Source organism: Dromaius novaehollandiae, chromosome 9, assembly GCF_036370855.1.
Source record: "Dromaius novaehollandiae isolate bDroNov1 chromosome 9, bDroNov1.hap1, whole genome shotgun sequence".
Lineage (NCBI taxonomy): Eukaryota > Metazoa > Chordata > Aves > Casuariiformes > Dromaiidae > Dromaius > Dromaius novaehollandiae.
This window is the reverse complement of record NC_088106.1, coordinates 1,358,122-1,377,962: the sequence shown is the minus strand read 5'-3', so window position 1 is coordinate 1,377,962 and position 19,841 is coordinate 1,358,122. Positions and strand designations below refer to the sequence as shown.

The 19,841-nt window shown below is 41.4% G+C and overlaps 1 protein-coding gene across 15 annotated transcripts in view; it reads right to left on the bottom strand.

The window, feature by feature from the left end:
• The window catches only part of AADAC (arylacetamide deacetylase), a 63,542-nt gene extending 44,002 nt beyond the window's left edge, over positions 1-19,540 (bottom strand). For 6 of the 15 annotated variants that reach the window (XM_064516479.1, XM_064516476.1, XM_064516491.1 and 3 more), the window contains exons 1-3: positions 19,297-19,539; positions 18,737-18,816; positions 18,194-18,317 (exon numbers count right to left, since the gene is read on the bottom strand). The gene's annotated coding sequence lies outside the window, so the exon portion shown is untranslated. The other 9 variants (XM_064516486.1, XM_064516487.1, XM_064516488.1 and 6 more) reach the window with 6 other exon arrangements.
• Positions 19,541-19,841: the final 301 nt, after the last annotated feature.

Below are 19,841 nucleotides of genomic sequence, written 5' to 3'. Positions count from 1 at the left end.
TTTTTGTGATATACCCTGCAAAATATTTTTTGCTACTTTGTCCAAAACAAAGCACATGAGCTGGGCTGCATCAATGATTTCAGAACTATCCTGCTGTGTCCATAACGAAAACAAATGTAATGGAGTTCTGCAGTGCACAACATGCCCAGGCCAAATATTTATTCTTTAAATTCTGGCTCAGTGTACACCATTCAGCACGAAAATACTGCTTCACACTCATCTGTGATAATTAAATCATTTCTGTAATGAGTGCATTCAGCAGACAGCCATTTTTTCCCCTTGTTCACATCACTGCAACTGTTCGAGCTTTTTTGAGATTTACAGTTACTGGAACAAGACTAGCTTTTTAGTTAACCAACCTCCTTCACTTGAAGTTGATTAGGCTGGTTACAAGAACGCTCAATGTTGTCTGCTGACTGCTCAAGCATTGCTTCTTTACCTCTGGCCCTCTCAGAGTCCTTCCGTTTTCTTAAGCAGTATTTCCATCATATGGCTGTTAAAACACACTAGATCTGAAGCAGAGGGCATTATGCTTTATAGGTGTTGCTGTCATTCTGTTTTTGTCCACAAAGCAACTGAAAATAACACAGGCATCAATTCAAAAAACAAACAAAACAACAACAAAACCCCAAAACTTTAAAACCACATCTGCTGCCAACAGTAAATGCGAAGAACACCCTGCACTCTTCTTTCTCATTGTGTTGTTCTCCAGAACATTCTTGTAGTCATTTTTATAGTTGCAAGGATTTAATTAAAAGCTGTTTTTGCTACATGGTTCTAGCAGCCAAACATGAAACAACCCCCATAGCAACTTTCACAGACAGAGAAACTGGCTAATTAGGAGAAAATGGTGTGTGACAAAACAGATTTTATACTTAGGTTTTCCAACAAAGACCACGAGAAACACTGCGAATGAGGTCAGACTCACATGAGGAGGTTAAGGCCTTGCAAAAACACAGTCTTCTGTCATGTGAAACTGCAGAGAGAGTGACAGTCCCGGGGACAGGAAGAGGAGAAGCATGAGCAGTCTGCCTTCGAGTTCCTGCCAGACTTACTAAGGACTTTCGCACACCTCAAGAAGGAAGCCCTTTCAGTCTAGCGTGAGATTAGAGTGTTAATGATGATATGCACAGAGCCCATTTTATTCCAGACCGGTCTCCATAATGCCTTATTCTGTTTCTGTCAGTGTTGCAGTGTTACTCGGGCTGCTGTGCACGTGTGCCCCAAGAGAGCACAGGCACACAACCGGACCTGCCATATGCCAAAGCGCCAGTATGAGACTATCTCAATCCCAGCCTGCAAATATAAATTCCTAGTGAAGCAAGATGATGATGTCCAGCATCTAAAACAGCACTATCAGAATGGAAACCAAATGGAGGCCTGGCTCCATTATGGTTACATATTAGTGAGAAAAACACAACTTTCAAAATTTGATCTGAATCATCCTGAAGGAGTCTGTCTGAGTTAAGAGCCTGTACTTTCCCCAAGTCTGCAGAAAGCATCCCCTCCGGACTGCTGCCCAGGACTGCAACAGAGTCTTTCCCTTCACTGGGACTCCAGGACAGTACCACTGGTGGGTTTCAAATCCACATTTATTTTACGAATTGTGCTGACTGAAGTGGATTTTTAGGAGTGGTCCACATGGCTTGTCAAAGTGCATGACAAGCTACAGGGAGCGAGCAGAGCTTTTTCAAAAGTCTTCTCTCTGTGGGAAATACAATCCCATGTGGTTCCCTCCCACTGAGAAAAAGAGGCAGGCTGGAATCAAAGTCTGCCTGCCCTGGCTCCGTTCCTTCATAATACTTAAATACAGACTGTTTGGCATTTCCCAGAAAGGGCTTTCATCTCCCAGAAAGGGCTTTCGTGCTCTTGCTGTACTTGAGCAAGACCAGTTACCCATTCCAAACTGTCCGACTCCTGCGCATGTTACGAAAACATCACGAGCGACAGATCCAGACAAAATGCTAAAGAAACACCTCACACTTCCCAAGTGTTAAAAAAAAAAATAATTTACCAGGTTTTAGTATAGAAATAGTAGACTACATTTAAAAAAAAATGAAAGAGCTTCCAGAAAGTAGGGAATCTACTTATACCAAACCTGCTTTGCAGACACTAACTGACAATCACTACTGACAAAACAGTTCAGCATACAAAATATAATGGCCTATAGGTGTCACTGGCATTTATGCAGAATCCTAGCAATCACACTTCTGTGCAATTCCCAAATGTTACAAAAATTTATGTCCAAGAGCTTCTGGGTCTATCTGGGTCTTCTACCACGGCCTTTGTTCTTAAGGCAAAGGGGCAATTACATTGCACCTCTTCGGTCTGCCCAAAGCAAGCACAGTGCTCTGATCAATGCTCTGATTTTGCAAACACAAAATTTACATGCAGCGCCGGCAGTGCCAGGCACTTCCGAGACAGACAGAAGGCTTTCCCAGAGTCAAATGCAGTCAGTTTCTCAGCACCTAATAAACAAAAACATCTTCTAGATATTTTTCACCTTGCATCACTCCTGTATTTTCCAGCTGCTGAAAGTTTTCCTGACGATATTATGCCTCTTAGAACCATACAGATATATTTTACTGGTTTTTTTTTAATAGAATAAAATTGTAAAAATTACTGCACACACATTCTGTTTCTCTCAATATCAAGGTAAGCAAGCAACCTTTGTTCAATACTTGCATTGCAAGACCTTCAGGGCAGGCACTAGCTCCAGATAGTTATACAATTCCTGTCACAGACATGCCCTCCTAAGACTGAAATACTAATTCGCTTGCTTGTTTTATGCATCTGAAATAACATAGGGTTTCATCTCGGAGTGTTTCTATCTAGCAACTGAAGTGCTATGGAAAAAGACTGAGACGCTGTTTCAGCTTTACCTGTGGCACCCCAAGCACCAAGTTAAGTGGTCTAAGCCAGGGCTGTGAAAAATATGGAAATCTGCTATGAAGGAGGCAGCTACAGGGAACCCACACAACACGCCCGTACCCTCTCACAGTCAGCAGGAGGAAACCAAGGATCAGAGCTGGCCGGGGCAGTGGTATGAGAACTTCACAAGGCTCCGCCAGCTGACTGTAGTTGATGGCATTTGCTAGATATGTTTAATTCACCTATACCCTCAAACATATCCAGATACTTTCAGTCTCTCAAAAAAGAGAATGCTTACATAAACAACTGAACTGGAAAAAAAAATTGAGCGCTGGCAGCAAGTGACAAACACAACTGGCTCAGAAATGCCTGGATTTGCAAAATAAGTCCTCCAGATGCCTAATTCTGAATCCTTAGAAACTAGCGCGATTTTACCAAAGTCTTCACTGGATCAGAATTTGATCCCTCATTCTCACTTATTATGGCCTAAAAAATAAATCCAGCTCATATACAACCAAGTATTTTCTATATATGCATTCCAAGGGGAATAGTCTATAGAAACAGAGGAGGAACCAGTATGATACTTACTTTGTTCTAGAAGACTTGAACTAAAATTATGAGGGGAAAGTGAAAAGTTAACATTAGCAAAGACCATCCATAAAAGAACGACTGATGAAGCAGGGGCTCAGCTTAAGGGAAAGTGAAATGATGTTTCAATAATAAGAAAACAAGTTCCACATTTTTATAATACTTTCCAAAGCACGTGCATTTAAAAGATTTGATCTGTCTGGTTTCTGTCAGATGTTTCTTATCCTTTTTGTCATAGAGATGGGTGAGAACGAGAATAGTGCATCTCCCCAGGTTTCAAGCCAACGCAAGCAAGCACAACAACGTCGGAGCCCCTGAAAGAGATCCAGCAGGAAGGGAATGACCGTCTCCTCGCCGCTGGCACTCTGCAGTTAGAGCTCACCTGCCAAGGTGGCTGCTCTCTCGGGGCAGCTGGAAACGATGTGATGAGCTCCCCAGAGGCTGGAGACCGAGGCAAGCTTCCCCACATTGTCTCTCCAGGCCCTGCTGCAGAGACAGCCCGCAGCACGCACTGTCTCAGCTGGGACTCCAAACCCTCAACGCCTCAGCTCAGGATGGAAGAAAAAGTCCCAGATGCTCGATACAGTTCTGGGGGCAATGCAAGAACCAAATTAGAATAAAATTTTTTTTAATAAATGTTTAACACTATCACGGGATGAACGTGGCATGGAAGCTTTCAGGTTAGTCCAACAAGCACGCTCTTGCTCTCACAGCTGTCAAGTATACTTTCAGTGAAGTCACTTTGGACTCTACATTGTAAATAAAAACAGAGCAAAGCCAAAGGTTATCTGTTAAATATATAGTAGATAACATGAGCTAGAAGCCAAAAGTGTGTGAATTTATATCTAAGTACTTCAAGACACTGACTCTGTGATCTTGGCTAATCTGGACTTCAGAAAATGTTTTTCCAATTTTTATTTTGCAGGATTCAGAAATGCATTGTGTCTTTTAAAAAAAAACAAAACAAAACACTCAGTTGTCCTATTATTTTTCCTTTTCTTTCAGCAAAAGAAATAATGAAAGAAAGTATTTTCAAGAAAGACTGTTTTAGTCCAAATGTCGTAAACTGATGATTTTGGCCAGGTACAGTCATGGGTTATTCCATTTATTCTCTGTTTGCAATAGTGAAGTGGGTAACTGTCACCTTCCTTGGATATTTTAATGGGGATGGTCTCTGGAGGGGAGAGAAGCTAAATATTACCTATCAAATGACGCTGCAAGGTACACCACAATTCAGCACCATCCTGTGCTCAAATGCAAATCAAAGTATAGAAAAAGAGGAAAAGTAAAGTAATGCTGCTTTTAAAACTACATACTCCCTGTTTCTAGTGTGTAATTAGTATTTCTACTCTTGGAAAACTGTTACAAAATCAAGAAAAAATTGCAAAAAATGCATTCAAATCAAGATGAAAATCATCTGTGACTAATTGTAATGTTTACTTGAAGTCAATCTGGTATTTACAGATTTGTTTTTTTAAAGTGCTTTGAATATAAACAAGCCTTTATAAATACACTGGAAAGTGTTTAAACTTCAGCCAGGGAGAAATGCTTCATTTCATAAATTAACATTGGCTTTCGGTTGACAGTTGACTAGTTCAGTACGACAAAGAAGCATCATATGGACCTTTTTGCACAAGACCAGTTTATAGCAACAGGTTTCTAGGTTATAACTATTATACAAGCTAATGTTATTTCATGTTACAGAAAGCTCAATTAACTTACTTTGGAAATAAAATTTGTTTGCTTATATTACCCAAGTATCAATCAGTCCTAAGACAGCACTGAGGGAAAAAAAATGGCATTTTCTGTCTTCTCTTCATATCAAGAAAAATGCTGGAAAGCATGAAAATTAGAGGAGAATGTTGTTGTAGAAGTAAGAGAAATATTACTCAGGTTTCTCAACAGAGCTGTATACATGTGGTTTAAGAACTGCTGAAAGAATTAAGAGCACATTCCTTTCAGTTTGATTCAACAATTTTCTTCATATAAATATTACACTATTAAACTCACTGTTGTGGAAAGAGAACATATTTACTAGCTTTTAACAGAAAATTACTAGCTTTTAATAGAATACATTCAGCCAGCATTCAGTCAACTGTAATTTTACCCAAGACATTAAATTCATTACTGGTCTAACTACTTACAGTTAATAGCTTCAGTCATTCAAAAAGCAGAGCTATTGCCAGTTCCCTGAGCTAAGCAAAAAAAGAGATTTTATGTAGTGGAAATATATTTTACCTGCAGATATGTCCTTATGGTCTGTTCAAAAGGCCATTTCTGATCTCCTTTCTTTGCTTGGGGAAAAAAAAAAAACATGCAAATCTTGTAGTTAAGTCCTAGTTGTGTCAATCATGCTGTTTTCTGGGGCTCCCACACGCAGTCAGCACCCTCGGGTGAATCCACAGCCCCCTCCTCTCGTGGAGATGCCCCAAGACTGTCACGCGTTGGGATCTGCCAGCAGCGCTCAGCGCAGTCAGGCCCAGAGTCAGCTGGAGGTGAGCAGAGCCACTGCGACCCCTCAGTTAAAAGGAAACTCGGTCCCCTCAACAATTCCAAGGCTTAAACTCTGCTAAAGTCAACTACACAATGCTACTTTCTGTTCCAATGCAAAACCAAATACGTTAGGTTAAGCTATAGTTCATGCCCCATAGCCCACTTGCACTTTAGTCTACTTTAAGAAAGCCTAAGATATAGGGAGGAGAGTCATTATGAAAAGAAGTCCACACACATCTCACACAAAGGCCTCCTTGCAACACTACCAGCAAGCGACTTTTCCTACTCAAGGAAAAGTAAAAAAAAAATTTTATACATGTATCTCTTTCAGTGGCTGGCATCATCACCAGACTAGCTTGAGCACAAGCTAATTCAGTACTATATATATTTTGCAGTACTTCAGAAATACAAGCTACAAGCAGGGATTAAGAAAAGTCACTAAAGGGTACCTTGGTGCCATAAATATCATGTAAAAATTGTCATTCCATAATCTATAACCTTCATCTTCTAATTTCATTTTGGGTATTTCACATTTCATTAGCATGCCAAAGACAAGAGAAAAATAGGAACAAAGGAACCAGTAATTAAAAACTGTTCATCCTTTATGAAAGAGATATTAGGGAGGGGAGAAGAACAATGGTAAAGTACTATTCATTTGGAACTAAAATAGTAAGTTCACTTCTATGTCTACTGTTATTAAGTTTATAGTGGACTGACACAGGAACAGGATGAAGTCCAGTTTATATTTCTTTTCTTACCCAAAGTTTAAAGTCTTTCCTATGCCTATACCTAAAACAATGCTAGACAAAGGGTTACTCGGCATTTAATAAACAGACGCTCGCGTTTTCTGCTGACAGGATAGCCGTTACGCTGTTTTGGCCAAATGCTTTGAAAAGCTAATAGATGTTGTGGGGATGAGGAAAAAGACACCTACGCATGCAGCACGTGTATCTGAACAACCATACTGAACTATTAAGCGTTTGGAATTTCACTGCAGTTTGAATGCTTTTGAAGCAATTCCTTGCAAGTGTGACTCATCCCTACACTGAGATATTAGCTAATCATAAAATCTTTGTTTCCCAGGGCTGAGAAATATGCACCATTACACATGGCACCAACATAAGGAACAACAGCTGTAGAAAGTTAGTAGCTTTTTAAATTAAGACTTTTGAAAGTATCATTTAAAAACCTTTAACAAATACTTGCAATCTGTAATGGAGTTACATATTCAGTAGTTGCCTCCATCACAAAAGTATATGGCAAGCTTGCTGGTGGCAACACTCAAACCTGGCAAACACACTATCTTCCCATCCTTTTCTGTTTATTGATATTCCATTCTTCCTGGCCACTCAGCTGTGAGGGGAGCTCTACAGCTCACTGATCTTCTTCCAGTTTGCCACTGGCCTGCATAACAGCAAAGCAGCCAGTGGTTTGGCTGAAGAGTGCTGTTTCACTGCAGGAAAGGCAGGCAGGCCTTTGAACATGCCAGACCTCGGGAGAGAATAATCTTGAACGCAGACAGGAGGGAGCCAAGCTCAGTAACATCAATTTCAGCATTTCTGGGAAAGTTAATACAGCAACGGAGCAAGTACAGTATTCTGCTGCTACTGCACTTTGTTCTGTCCTGATTCCATCTTCTATTCTTGAATGCATAGTCTCGCCTAACACAGCTCTTCCTTCACCCTCTACCATCTCCAAGAATTTAAGCCAAACCTGAGTCCCTTCCTTCCCTTGTCAAAAAGCGTCTGCACTCCACTGAAAGGTGCACACAGGATGAAGGAACCCCTTCACTCTCTTCTGCAAGGCTTCCTGTTCCTGATCCCTCACCACTGCCCATCTGCTCCAAAGCGAGACACCCTGCCTTGTCTTTGCATCCGCGGTTCTCCCCTTCCTCACTCCATTAGAGATCTGGACTCTCAGGACTAAGTATTCTTAGTATTGGGGACTCTTATTAAACATGTAACACATTAAATGGAGAAAAAAATATTGAATATGTATTCAGCAACTTTATGGTTTACAAGCAGCATCATGAAAAAAGAGATGTCTTCAATTCCAAATAGGCAGTATGGCAGTTTAAGAGTTAGCTTAATAAATGTAATTTAGCTACTAACATACTAACTGAACGACTTAAAAATTTTGCAGTAAAAAGGTGAAAATATGTACGCTTAGTCTGCTCAGATTCACAATATTAAGTACATTCAGTTTTTTTAAAGTCATTTTTTCCTAGTGCAATAAAAAAGGAAGTCATGCCTTTGTTTTGTTTTTGAACTGCATTCAATCAAATACTTCGTAAGACAAATTTTTAGACTCAGTATGAGACTCATAGCGCATCACCATTTAATGTCTGAATTCAAGCCAAGGAATAAACAAAAAAAGAACATTCATTTTAGTGGCTGTCAGGTTGCTTCCAAATTCTCTATTCCATATGCCTAATAGAAAGCTAACAAATAAAAACCAGATTTTACGGGGCCGGAAGCACAGAACGCTGAGGCTCCGCGCCTCCCTGCTAGCCAGGGCACTGCAGGCCGCCCCCGGCGTCTCCACTGCCATCCCTGGGAAGGCCACAGCACCCAAGGCCACCACACCTGCGGCAACGTCAGCTGCAGCGGGAGCCACAGGCCAGCCGAGCTGTACCACACCGCCTGCCCTCCTGCACCAAGGTCTGTCCTGCAGTTTTGCTATTGACAAGCTAGCATAGTATTTAGTTATTTCAGTAACACAGCATAAGGCCTTGGATGAACAGGTATATCACTGCACATTGCATGTTCCCCTGCTTTGTCCTGAAGAGGCTGGAATTTGCATGCAGCAAATGCCAGCAGCAATAAGGAGAAAAGAAACGGGAGTAAGGTGTGAGCTATATTAATGTATTGTATTTTGGCCTGTATGAAAATTTATTGCGAATTTTAGCACAGCAGTCTGATACTCTGGAAGAGATTTTTATGGAAAAAATCCTATGTTTTGAAATAGTTTGCAATATTCATTCTTGTAGAGTATATCATATTTATTAATGGAAAGGTCATTCAAATCGACTCATCCTTCTGATACAAATCAGCAAAAACATCCAGTCATGTCTGAAATACACAGCACATTTCCAACACAAATGAAACATAGTAACAGTCACTTAGGAAACCAGTAAGGAAATACTGGGTACGCCACCAGTCTGTTGTTGCCTTATGCATAAGCTACTACAAAAGTCTGGAACACATCTGTGTTGCCATCAGCACAGCTGGGCACTGTACAATTTGCACGACCAGTGGTCTGAGCAAAAGGTGTGAGGAAGGGTGTCTGAAACAGCCATGGGTGGCCCCAAACTGACTGCACTCTCCCACATAAACAAGTCTTCTGTTTCATTCACCACTCTTGAAAGGTTCCAGATCTCGTTCACTTCTTTGTTAAACTAAGAATTAGCAAACTATTCCAGAAATTTTAATGTAATGATGCTATTTCCTCTTCCATTTCCCCTTACGCCTGACAAATGTCCATGGAAGCTACCACTGATGAAGCCAGTTCACACAGAAAAAGACTAAAGCTAACAGTCCACTGTTGTAGCAAAAACTGTGATTTCAAATCTATTTTAGACAAAGTAATAGCAACCACCAAAAAAGTATTCCACAGGTAAATAAATACTAATACAAAGATGAATCTATAAATTTGTCTGGGAGTATCAGACTGGACTTCAGACTCATGGAAGTGGAGTGAAATTCAGCCAAGTTTAAGACTGAATTCTTATGAATTTCATGGCCCATGAAATTATGGCAGTTTTATTTGCCAGTAAAACTGCAGCTCAGAGCCATCTGATTCAAATAAAACTCTATGTTCTAGGAGTATCTTCAGTCATGTAATTCAGTCAAGTCAAAAATCCCACCCTTCCTTTTAATCAAGGATGAAATTAGTGGCATTAGGACTTCTGTGTCCTGTTTATTAACTGTCTTCAAGTCTGAAAACTATTTTATTGAACAGAGCACAGAACAGCATTACGCCTTGATTCAGCAGAGGGTATGAATCTGTCTTAAGTAGTCCCAGTAGATTTGTGCGCTTAGCATTCGGCACAGTCTGACCCACACTTTTCAGCATCTGAAAATAATGAAGTTCTCTGGCTAATTAAAAATGCTGCCAAATTAAGATCAAAATCTACAAGCTCTACAGAAGAAAGGCTGCAGTTAGGAACTCAAAAGCCAGTATATCTAACTTTAAAACAACTTCACTTTTAAAATTGTAACCTAATTGTACCTAGGAAATAAAGCATAATACAATTCATGCATGTGCTCTCATCTGTGTGTAATTGAAAAATAACGAACCAAGCCTCATCTCCTTTACCTGAGTGGTGTCTGTTTGCTTGTTTTGGTTTTTGTTTTTAAAACCATTTAAATGACTAATAATGGATCCTGGAGGCTGGCAAGACCATCTTCACAGAGAGATCACAAATTCTTACTTCACCACAGGCAAAAACCATCCATGGCATGCATCAGCCTTCTGTAACTTCTGTTCCTCTTTTCAATTCACTTCTAAGCATATTTTAAGGTTCTTGATAATGAACTGCCAAAACTGCCAACCATCTTCCTTTAACCACTGCACTATACATATAGCTTATGTAGGTTTATAGATTCGTAAGTAATATATTCCTCTTTGGACTCCAGTTAGTTTTACTTAAGACACTGGCTAATTATATATAGCAATTGTCAACGAGTTAAAGATGGCATTGGCTATTAACAATATAACAATTATCCTATTCCAATTCACAATGATACATTACATCATTAAAAATAATTGTCATATACATATCGAGCCATGACATTTGACATCACAAGAAGGGTGCCTACATTATTTTCTTAATCTTGCAGCATGACGAAATACAGCATTAATCAGAACATTAAAAAAAGCATGATTCTTTTTATTTCTTTCATTTTAGTCAACTGATTTTAACAGCTCTTGGAGACAGCAAAGTGATTATTTACTGCCCAACAGGTGCTGCATGCCTCCTGGTGGTAAAGTACTCTCAATTCACAATGACTTCATTAATAGGTAACAGTTTTTAAAACCTCACACATCATACTTTGCAGTCTAAGTTTAGGACTTTCAGTTCCAACCCAAACTATACAGAAGGTAACGGAAATGCTCCCCCTGATTTTGACAAGATGTTCAGTCTAGGAATCTACTTTGGCAAAGAACTTGAAGAAGGGGGCTCATCTAAGAAAAATCACAGGCTTGAGCTCACGTCATGCCCGGCATGCTCCATTCCCATTAGACTACATGGGATTCAGTGCCATCCCGTCAGGCTTTGATGTGTTCTGTCCCCAACTGTACCGGCCACTGTGAACACAGAGACGTGGGGGACGTGTGCTAAGAGGCAACAGAGCTTTAACAACAAAAAAGGCAGCCTGTTCGGAAAAATCTGTACTTCTTCCAAAGGAATGTAGACTATTCCATTAAACCATTAAGGTATGTGATTTCTCAATTTGCAAATATTTGAAAATACATGTATTTTTAACCACATAGTTCACACACAGTAATGAACAGACAAAAGCAAAACAAAGCCTTCCAAATTCAAATTCAAAGTTCGGTCATGCTTTCTTCACACTAAAGAACCACCTTTTTGCATCTTAAATACTAACGTAAGTTATCAATTCATGGCAAAGTAACTGGCAGGGTATGAGAACATACAATTACAATTTGTCATATAGGACATACACACATAACAATAAGAGCAGCAGTTAAATGCCTCATTTAAGGGCATCTGGATACGATTGTGGAGGTGCACGACCAGAAGTTTCTACATACTCTCAGCATCACTTGGAAGATTCCTGCATGTGCAGTAAAAAGGCTCACTCTAATATATCTCTGTTCCAGATCAAGTGAAACAAACAGCTTAGTATCAAGGGAGAAACCACAAATCACTTAGATCAATCAAAACTGGTTGGAAGAATTTCTGATCTGCATGGTTATAAGTTGAGTAGTTTGACATTCTATGAATAAAATTTGCATTAAAACTACACATTGGCATTTGGGATTAAACAGATTCACTTGGATCCTGACAACTTAGCAGTAAGCCATCTACAAAGAAAGTACTTTAAATGTAAATTCTCCAACTTCAAGGTCAATTTTATAGCCAAGGTGAAAAACAGAGTACCTACAAGGCCTAGAGGCTTAATTAAATATTGTCGCATTGATTGACTTGCATTTTTTATTTGTTTGGAAGCTAATTTTGTTAACATTATATAAAGCTGTCACTGCTCCTTCAACTTTTTGGCTCTTCTCTTTTTTTATTGCAGCAGCCACAGCCCTGCATTGATGGGAAGCAGACAGTTTCACTGGCTACCACGAGAGCCTTTCTGTGGGACAGATGTAGGTGAAAGAGAGATACACCCAGCAGGAAGGGCAACAGTGAATTACTCCCCCTCTGCAGAGCTCAAGTACAATAACTACCCTCCTCTGCCTGTCAAGTCTAATAAAAGCAATGAATGAGGACACACATCAACCCAAGGAACCCAAACTGTTGGGTAATGTACAGGCCACATCTTCCAACCCTTCAGATTCCAGCCAACAAGGATTCAGCACTGGAAGCCTTATGAGCTGCAATAAGCCAACATCTCTGCAATTCACAGCAGGCAGAAAAAAATCCACAGATTCATGCAACTCTTCTCTATCAATGCCAGATTACAGAAGAAAAGAATGACCTTAAAAGTAAATAAAAGAAGGATAATACCCAACCAGCAAGAGTACAAGATGTTTGACTCAAAAAGCAGTGCCCAAATTTAATAGTAGTCACAACATGTCTGCATAAAATTCTTACTTCGATTTTTCAAAATAAAAGAAGAATATCCCACTGTTCTTATAAATATTTTACTATAACTGTTCTTTATATTCTCCTGAAGATGACTTGCCCTGGCAATGCTAAACCAGCAGTCTATCCACGGTTTCTGTGCAAAGATAAGGGCACTGAAACAACCTGCTGCAACGGATCAGCACACTGTGACCTAAGACAAGAACCTTCTTTCCCTGGCGAGGGTAATCCACAGTCAGACACCAGCATGACCTCGAGACTAACCTCAAAATGACTTGAAGATTTTTCACATGATTATCTATGTACTAAAGCATAGGTTTGTGTGATCTGTATTCACTGGATTTGACTGATCTTTTTTGTATCAGCATAGCTACCTCCCCCACCCCTAAAAATCCCTAAAGCTTCATAGAATGCTAGACCTAATCTTGTATCATCCCGGTAGCTCATTTACATTATACGCTGCTGAAGTATTCCTTCCCAGAGCACACGAACAACACACTTTGATTTAATTTAAATTTGAAGAAATACTTGTAATAAAACAATTCTATCATCCCAGTGCCCTTAATAAAACAAATAACCAGAAAAAAATTGCTGTTTCATCCTGCTATGTCTGTAAATTCATAATATATAGTGGATATCAAGAAGCAATAACTATAACATGCTAGATTAAGTATCCTCACAGTACCCTACAGAAAACAACATATAAAGCCTCCAAAAACCAGTTCCAATACTGCCTTTAAAGCTAATGCAGTTAAAACAACAAACAAACAAAAAAGGGGAAAGACACTAGCCTATGTTTAGAGAGCACTGAAAACATCCAGTCTACACCTGTTACACTACTCTAACAAGAGCAGCTGTGTTTCAGTTCATCTGCTGCCTGAGTACATTTGCCGGTTAATAGCTCTGCTTGCAAGGTGGTCTGAAAGGAGATTAAAGACCTCATTTAAAGCATAGGAACTACCGACTGTACTTGTCATACTACATCACATATTTGATTACCCAGTTTGAGGATATGCTCCACTAAGGAGGATAGCAGATTTTCCCCAAACATGCAAAGCTTTAAACCAGCTTTCCTCTAAACTAGCGTGATAGATGATCCCTCTCTTTCCGCCCACTTCTAATAACCATATAGCTGAAAGAGAAAGATGTTACAACTTTTCACAAGACAAGAAAAGATAAACCTGTCTCAATTAAATAGGTTATCCCCATGCCTGCATTAAATGCACGGAGTAGAAGCTTTTGATGTGTCTGCCAATACTGTGCATGATTTATCAGGCTCCGTGTCATCCAAGATGCTCAGAGTTCAAAAGCTGTAGTCAGTAGGAGTCCTTGACCACTCAGACTCAATGCAGACATTAGTAACAGCCTAGCTCAATAAGAAAAGATGAATTGCCTCCTGACTTCACATCTCAGGTATTCAACAGTCAGAAGGGGACATAACAACAACAAAAGAAAGCCTAAATGTGTGAAGAGCAGATCTAAAACACTTCTTTGCTGCGATCTGTCCAAACTAGAATGAGTTGAAAACACAGGGTCAAGTTACACTGCAACCAGACAACCAAAGTCAAAGTGGCACTCTCCACACTCTCACAGAAAAGATCTCTCTCCTAGAGGTTAACAGAATCCTACAAGCGGGGCTAAGAATTAGCTACTGGATAAGGTGTTTTGTTTGGGGTTTGTTTTGTTTTTGTTTTTAATAGTTTCATCTGATTTAGAAAGCAGAGGATCTAACATGAAAAGTGAGAAGCTGTGTCGTTTGCAGATACAGCATTTGCAACATATAGCACATAGCAAAACCACAGTCTTGAGGTTTCTTTCCATTAGAAGAAACACCACTTGGCCTATGCAAGCTGAAGAGAAGACCTAATTTACTGATACTGCAAAGGCTCTCACAAAAGCAGGAGCTAGGCAGTGTTTGTCACAGTACAACTGAGAAAATGAACAGCTCTTGAAACATACGTCTTCAGAGAAATGTAAAAAATACGTCTTAAAATGACCTCCCATGCTCCAAGGAAAGCACTTTTACTCCCTTTTGCTTGAAAACTGTAGAAAAAAGGAAACAACCATGTATAATAACAAGTAAGGATCAGTCTGGAGTTATTTTACTTGTTAACCTGACTGATAACTAAATCCTTGAATTAGCCAACAGGAACCACTTAGCAGTATTTGTTTCTACTCTCCATCCTCATCTACATGACCTGATGACGGAACACAACCCTGCCTTCTCCCTCGCAGCAGCCAGCTCCCTGCACCACAAGCTGAGGCTAACAAAACACATAAGGCACAGGAAGGTCCAGGGTATTCAAGATGCAACAAAGATGCTCTTTGACAGAGGAACAGCTGCTCAGATGCTGTGGCAAACTGATCTATAACGGTTTAAAACTTAAGCATCTTCTGAAGGTTACCATTTGCATAGCAAGAAAAGCAAATTGATCTGTGCTTCAGCAGTGGAGCAGCACTCACTCCGGAGGCAGTAACTCCTGCAACTGCTGCTGCTAGACCTTAGATGTGGCTGTTGTTCAAACTGCTCCCCCAGCATCACATATCTGTGTTGCCATCAGCACAGCTGGACACTGTACAGTTTGTACAATCAGTGGTCTGAGCAAAAGCTGTGAGGAAGGGTGTCTGAAACAGCCATGGGTGGCCCCAACAAAGTGACCGCACTCTCCCACACAAACATAGGCAGAGCATTCTGTTTTACATTGATGTGGAAGTGCAAGGCTAGAGGAGAACGAAACCCACTTAATCTGAACTTGAACTATTTCAACGGGGTTTGACCCAACACCAAATGCAGCAGTCATGAACTAAGCATTGCAGTGGTAACTCCTGTTGTTTGCAAACCAGACCTCTCATGCTCTGCACCACACTCTTCCTCACCACTGTGGTGAAGAAACCAACTCCAATGGTACTTAGTCCCCTACTGACCAGGTATAAATCCCATGCAGAGGTAATCTGGAAAAAAATAAAATCCCCAAATAGCTCCTTATCCTTCTGTGAGTTTTCACCAACCCATGAACTGAAAGCACTTTCCAAACATTATCGTTCTGAGCCCTGGGGAAGGAGAAGGTTAAGGTTGATTGCTTACCTGTCACAAAAATAAATATCACACAAACATAAAAGGATTTACACTTTATTTCCTACATAGCCATGACAGAGTTTCCTCTGTTCTTGGCTATGCATCACATAGCTCTTCCTCCTTCATAAAATACTTCCAAGAAGTAAACGAAGTTAAACAACCTGCCTTTGTTGCTCCTGCTCTCCGTATTGGGATTATTACACTGTCAGAGCTCAAGTAAGAATCAGGTATCATGTGCTTTTACCTCTAGTCATTTTTTTCCCTCTGCTTTGAATGCTAATAACAATCCTTCAGAGATTGATGTAAAAGATTAAAGTCTTTCATAAAGAATATTAGGACTAACACAGTATCACCCTCTTCAAAAAAGTTACAGATGTAGCATAAGAATGTAATCAGTCACCACTGGCACTTTGAAAGCATAAACTGCTACATATCATCTTCCTGTTGTCTGTTAAAACTTCTTCTTTTCTTATTATCTTCCCACTAAGAAGATGCTGTAGGAAACATTGTGTGGTACTGGTCACATTTCCCCCCCTTTTTTTGCACTACTTATAGGAGAAAGTCAATTGGATCAGAAAGTCCAACTAAGCTGAAAATAGAATTACCTGCTTCAGCTTGCCCATCTAGCCTTCATTCATAAAAAAAAAAAAAAAAAAAAAAAAAAAAAAGTGCTGCAGAATTACTCATAGTTATCTTGTATCTCTTTCTCTAGGGAGATAAATTTATGCTTCTCAGCTCTGATGGCCTAGAACAGGAATCAGCTTTTTACAGCAAACATGAGGCTGTTATTTCACCCCATTACCAAAGGAAAAGGATCACACCGATTATAGACAGGAGGTCCCCGATGATGCATCTGCAGGGAGTCAGTTCCTGGGTTCTCATTAGGGCAGCCCAAACTAGCCTGACCTTGGTCCTACCTTTTGGACAAGTCACTTCTAGATGAGCCCAGGCACGATTTCACACTGTGCTGATCCAGGGCACTCCTGTAGTAGCTACTGCGCTGTGGCACTCAGCCAGCGAGGAAGTGAATCCTCCCAACTCCCTTCAGAACACAAATCTTCCCATTTCTAAGCAGTGAAATGCAGACGCAATATTCTGTTAGCAAGTCTAGAACATTTGCCAGCTGCAATCTGATCCTAAAGATGCTAGAAGTGCTATTTAACCAAATATTTAAATTCCTTGTTCTAGATCCCTTTTGCAAACAAAAGGCCCTTTTCACTGTCCTTCACAGACAACTGTGAAAGTTTCAGGGTGCTACACATGGTGTTTCCAACACTATGCAACAGAATCCCGGAAATGGCAGACAGAGATGGATCTAAGCAAAGAGCAAACGCAGAGTTTTCAGTGAGGTGAGGAGAGCAGCGGCATGGGGTAGCATGTGAAAATGGCCTGCCTGCTTGCTTGCCCCGTGGAGCTGGGAGGGGACCTGCATTCTCAGTTATTCCTTTCTCACTCGGATGTTACCATGAGAAGCGCAAGATCAAGACTGCATTTTGCACAGTAAGGTCACTGCAGGGTCTGAGACAGGAGAGAGCCTCCCACAGCCAGTTCCAAGTACCTCTCAGGTCCTATTTTGAGACAAAGAGTGAGGCAAAAATAAGTAGCAGGAGCTGGTTTCCCAACTGATTATCATGTTCTTCTTTATAAGCAGTTCATTCCCCTTTCCACAAAGGTGAGAAAAATAAAATAATCTAGTCTCTAGCACTATTTGCTGCTTCTTCAGATCCAGACAGGAAAAAGATACATCTTAAGACTTATACATAAGCCAAACCTACAGAACAAACTGATAACATATGATACTATATGGGAATGGATTTCTTCTAATCGCAAATAATCAGGACAGAATAGGCAGACATTCAGATGTGCACACAGAAACACAAAAGACTTACCCAAAATGGCTTTCGTTCAGACTAGGGTGGTACCTGCACTAGCAATGGCTCAGAAAGCAAATATCTGGCAACAAAGAGGCTAACCATATAAAATACTGCTTGCAGGGTACTTACTTGTACTTCCATTTTCATTTTGTTTAAGTATGTGTGCAGAATGCCAGCATAGGAAGAGCTCTCAAGAAGCAGCAAGGATAGCATTTTCACTTGACATGTTATACATATTTTACAGATATATAGATATTAAACATAATTATAGAAATAGAATTACAGTACATTGCATAATAACTGCATTTGTAGAAATAATCAAAGTTGGTCCTTCTTTCCCATCCTCCTTCCTTTTTGAAATGGGGTGCGACATCAGAACAAGCACAGAGCATATCCTGGAATTTGCTTTATCTGCTAGCAGAAGATTAACTAAATACATCACTTGTCTTGAGCATCACTTCAAGAACCTCCTTTTATGAGTTCATTTACACTGTCATTAACCAAACTCACCTTTACATTGTGACTATTTCAAGATCTGAATCAAACTCCGAGAACTTCCAATACAACCTCTGATTTACATTCTCCTCCCAATTCTTCAATGTACTCCACGTAAGCTCGTAAGTTCATTTCTGTTCTGTTAGAGAAAGTATGTTATACATTCTAGTAGAAAAAAAAACTCTCCATGAACATATTTGCATTGCCTTCTATTTTGACCATTTCAAGAACAGTGTTAATTTACATGCCACATCTCTTGTAATGATGACTCATTTGAAAAAGCTAAGAAAGTTTGGAAATTAAAGCATACTACCCAACTGGCAAACTGCTCTTTACACTAGAAATCCTTGAAATCGCTTTACTAGCCTCTATACCAATGACAGGTATGAACTGCTCCTTCATTAAACATGTTGCTATGAGTTACCAATGCAACTTAGACTTTTATCGTGTGTTACCTAATGATTAAAAAAACACACAAACATAAAACATTCAGAACAATTGCATTAAATAGCATGGCAAAAGCATTTAACACAGGACCAGAGTTTTCCCCAGACTTACACCGTGTCCTTCCACAGTTCAGCAGAAACCAGAGCAGAGAAGGGAGGTAACACTTTTGCTACAGCACTGCAATCAACCCACTGCACAGGGAGAGTAGGAAAATTACAACATATGCAAATATAAAAATACAACAAGAACCAGGTGCAACACATAAGCAAAGTGTAAGAAGCTGCCAGGGGTTATGATTTTTTTCCCTGTAAGTGGATATAGCATTTAATGGTACTGTGACCACAGCCAGGAAGAGTGATATGCAGTCACTATCACCATTAAATTGAAGCAGCAGTAGGGAACGGGTTACTTTAAACACCAAGGCTAAAACCTGGGAGGACGAGGAAGAACTGAGGGGAAAAAGTATCAGCCAAATTTACACATTTCCCAGCAAAGCCATTTTACACTGAGAAAAAAAAAACTTAACGAGGGTAACGCACACACCGCATGACCAACCTAAGCTTGGGTTGGGGGGGGTAACGTTAAGCTCATGCCCTCGCGGGCCGGGGGAGCCAAAGCACCTGCCCGCCGGGACACCGCCCGCCGAGGCCGCCCCCCGCCGCGCCACTCGCCTCCAGCGCCGCGCACGGGCTCCCACGATGGCGCGGCCGCACGAACCGCGAGCACGGGGCACGCCGCGCCCTCACGGCGACGCGACGCCACACAGCAGGGCGGGAAGGGCGCGCAGGGTGGGATGGGAAGGGCAGGGCGGGAAGGGCGCGCGGGGCGGGATGGGAAGGGCGGGAAGGGCGCGCGGGGCAGGGCGGGAAGGGCGCGCGGGGCGGGATGGGAGGGGCGGGAAGGGCGCGCGGGGCGGGGCGGGAAGGGCGGGAAGGGCGGGATGGGAGGGGCGGGAAGGGCGCGCGGGGCGGGATGGGAAGGGCGGGAAGGGCGCGCGGGGCGGGAGGGGAAGGGCGGGAAGGGCGCGCGGGGCGGGAGGGGAGGGGCGGGAAGGGCGCGCGGGGCGGGAGGGGAGAGGGGCGGCGCGGGAAGGCGGCGCGGGGCGGGATGGGAAGGAAAGGGCGGGAAGGGCGCGCGGGGCGGGATGGGAGGGGCGGGAAGGGCGCGCGGGGCGGGATGGGAGAGGGGCGGGGCGGGAAGGCGGCGCGGGGCGGGG